At 47.9% G+C, this 3,621-nt stretch overlaps 2 non-coding genes across 2 annotated transcripts; one reads left to right on the top strand and one right to left on the bottom strand.

Annotated features, from left to right (window-relative positions):
* The first annotated feature begins 1,914 nt into the window (after positions 1-1,914).
* Positions 1,915-1,987, top strand: TRNAV-CAC (transfer RNA valine (anticodon CAC)). Its single transcript has one exon. It is a non-coding gene; the product is annotated as a tRNA-Val (tRNA).
* Positions 1,988-3,201: 1,214 nt separating this feature from the next.
* On the bottom strand, positions 3,202-3,275 carry TRNAN-GUU (transfer RNA asparagine (anticodon GUU)). Its single transcript has one exon. It is a non-coding gene; the product is annotated as a tRNA-Asn (tRNA).
* Between the last annotated feature and the right edge of the window lie 346 nt (positions 3,276-3,621).

The raw sequence follows: 3,621 nt of genomic DNA, 5'->3' as shown, positions 1-3,621 counted from the left end.
ACCACATTCTGTTTATCCACTCCTCTGTTGATGGACACTTGGGTTGTTTACACCTTTTGGCTCTTGTGAATAATGCTGCAATGAGCATTGGTGTACAAGGATCTGTTTGCATTTCTGCTTTCAATTCTTTGGGGGTATATACCTAGTAATGGAGGTGTTGGGTCATTTGGGAATTCTATGGTTAACTGTTTTGAGGAACCATCAAGTGGATTTCCACAGAGGTTGTACCATTTTACAATCCCACCAGCAATGGGTGAGGGTTCCAATTTTCCACATCCTCAGCAATGCTTGTTTTCTGGTATTGTGCCAAAAGGTTGAGCATTCGACTACTAACTGAAAGGTTTGTGGTTGGAACCCACGCAGAGGCGCCTCGGAAGGCAAGTCTGGCGATCTGTTCCTGAAAGATCCAAAACTCCAAGCCATTGCCATCTAGTCAATTCTGACTCATAGCGACCCTACAGGACAGAGTAGAGCTGCCCCATAGGCTTTCCGAGGCTGTGATCTTTACAGAAGCAGGCCGCCACATCTTTCTCCCGCAGAGGGGCTGGTGGATTCAAACTGCTGACCTTTCAGTTAGCAGCCGAGCGCTTTAGCCAGTGCACCACCAAGTCACAGCCTTCAGAACCCTATGGAGCAGTTAGTTCTGCACTGCACTCATGAGATGGTCATGAGTCCTAATCAACTCCATGGCAACTAACACCAAGTGGGGGGATGAATAAGGAGTAATGACATTGAACATCTTTTCATGGAAACACGGATCATTTGTCTGGAACATCAGCGCCCTTAAAGGGGCCACCGAGGCGCTGGTCCGAAGCCCCAGGGTGAGAGCCTTCACAGCTCCTGGGCTGTAGGGAGCTGGAGAGCCCGAGAGGAGCTTAGTTCTGAAAATGGAAACTCTAGCGAACTTTGGGCTCCTGAACCCCGGCGGAGCACCCCACCCCCCTCCCCCTCCCGAAGTCCTAGCTTTCGGGATAAAACTAAGGTCTAACGGTAGCCACAAGCTCCTTTGCCTGCAGGGATTGTTGGTGTTTTCCCCGAGGGCTTTCTCCAGCTGCTGCCAGTGGAATTTCAAATGTAGTTGAATTTCGTATGTTGCAAGCCAAAGTTCTTGGAGACTGCAGGGCTTACGATTTTCAGGGACAAATTCTTAGGCTAGCTCAGTCACGTGGTTTCCGTAGGGTAGTGGTTATCACGTTCGGCTCAGGCGGGAAGGGTCCCTGTTTAGAAGGCAGGCTAAAACAGGTTTCTTTTCCTGAAGGGTTAAGCGTTTTCCAATAGCCTTTAAGGAGGAAAAAAAAAAAATGACAGGAGGACTTCATTACTGAGTACCTAAGCCAGACCTCATTTCTCTGCGTTAAGTCAGATGGGAGACCAGGACACAATTCTCATCTGGTTCTTGGGAGGCGGGGCAGCAAACGAGACAGTCCTTATGTTAGTTATAGTTCCAGAGAGTTGTAAAGGTTCTCTTGGTTCTCTTCTATCACCTGAACCTTCTCCACAGGCTGACACTGAAGAAGAAAACGGCCTCAGGAAGCACCGAGGGAACCCTTCAGGCAAAGGAGACTGAGACTCCCGATATGCCCTGGCTTAGGGTTCCTCGCCTACCCTGGAAACAAGGACCATGGGGCCCCACACGCTGGATTTGACATCTCACATCAAAAGCAAACTGAAGTGGCAGGAACAAGAGAAAGAGATAAGAAAGGCCTTAAAGCTAAGTCTTGAGAGAAATGACCGGTCAAGGCAAATGCAGTGAGACTTGGTTCGCTTGGTGCTTACTGAGGCCCTTTCCAGGACTTTGCTGCTGCCAGTCGAATTTCGAAATGGGATTGAATTTGGTTCATTGAAAGTCACCAAAGTTCAGGAAGGCCACCATAGAGTTTTCACGGATGTTCCTTAGATTATGTGAACCTCAGGGTTTCCGTAGTGTAGTGGTTATCACGTTCGCCTCACACGCGAAAGGTCCCCGGTTCGAAACCGGGCGGAAACAGTTGCTTGTTTTACTCCTCAGAGCCCATTGCTACTTTTCCCCGTTGCTTTAGATCTTTTTTTTTTTTAGATCTAGAATCAGACACGAATCCCGGAAAGTCCCAGAGGGAAATGCACAAACTGTGATGACCCATAGGAAGGTGCAATACCACCAGAAGTACTGCAAGATTTCTGCCACTTTATATGAACCTAAATTTTTTTTTTTTAAATCCTAGGGTTCGTCTATGGAAATGGATCCTAAGGGAGTAGAAGCAGGGCGGAAGGAATATAGTGACGGATACCGCTAGGTTTACCGATTGATACAGGTGCACTAGGTAGAAATTCTGGAGCCACTGTATTAGTTTGAGCAGCTGTCAGCAATTCTACATTGTTCGCTTGAACCAATTCACTGAAAACTTGCACCCAAAGGTGGCCTACAGTAAATGAACTTGAAATGGCACAACGTCTTTGATACATTTCTTGTAGTGGAAAATATCTAAAGCCTCAGGGGGATTAGAAAGCTACAGGGAATTTACCGTGTAAGACATGGTCATTCGCCCACATCTATAGCCCCAAGTATTATCAGGAAGACATAACCTTCAACAAGTCTGTGAGAAATAGACTTATAGGAACTGTCCTTGCATCCTCCAAGCGTTCTGTGGTGGCGATTTTATGAAGGACGGTGGGAACCGCTGCCATTTCCTGGGACTTCTGAAATTAATGGGAGTGTAAGTCAGGGTTGTTAAAGACACAGAACGAGGGATTGTAAACAGATAGCTAATGGTGATTACAACTTTTTTTTTGTCCATAAAACCATAGACCCAACTTAATTTCCAAAGTATATGGAAAGGGTTAAATAAATAATACCAAAACCAAACCTGTTGCTGTCGAGTCGATTCCGACTCATAGCGACCCTATAGGACACAGTAGAACTGCCACACAGGGTTTCCAAGGAGCGCCTGGTGGATTCAAACTGCCGACCTTTTGGTTATCAGCCGTAGCACTTAACCACTACAACAACCAGGGTTTCAATAAATAATAGTAGAAGTAAACAAAGTGGAAAAAAAAAACTTGTCAAAAGCAACTCCGATGATTCCTCTCTTTCAATCATTACTGAGTTCTCAGTTTCCAAGCAAAGAGATAGAAGGCTAACTGACGTTGCTCTCTGCCTTTATATAGTAAGATGTAAGGAGCAGAAGCTCGGGGGACATCTTAACTCTTATAAAACCTAAGGAACGTCCCTGGGTGGGCTCGAACCACCAAGCTTTCGGTTAACAGCCGAACGCGCTAACCGATTGCGCCACAGAGACCACGGGTAAACTTTCCATTTTCAACAACGAGTGAACGCCTGTGCATCGCTAGGTGGTGCCAGAAGCTTTCTGCCGAGCCATTTGCGCAAAGCCTCGGAAAACCCGACAGGTTGGAGCGACAAATCCTGTTGTTCGTCGCGTTGAAAGCAGTGCGTTTGGGTGAGTCTGAAGCTAGGAGAGCAGCCAAAACGGCCTTCGCCCCTTCTTGCTCCTTGTCCGCCTCAGATGCCAGCGACCCCCGGAGACCCCCGGGTCTGCAGCCCCAGTCTGAGCCCAGTGGGGTCCACGACAGGGTTGCTCTGCCTTCGCCCGACCGCCCGCCCGCGCCGTGGACGCCCCCCGCTCG

The sequence above is a fragment of the Loxodonta africana genome, chromosome 3, assembly GCF_030014295.1.
Source record: "Loxodonta africana isolate mLoxAfr1 chromosome 3, mLoxAfr1.hap2, whole genome shotgun sequence".
NCBI lineage: Eukaryota > Metazoa > Chordata > Mammalia > Proboscidea > Elephantidae > Loxodonta > Loxodonta africana.
This window is presented reverse-complemented; position numbering and strand designations above follow the sequence as displayed.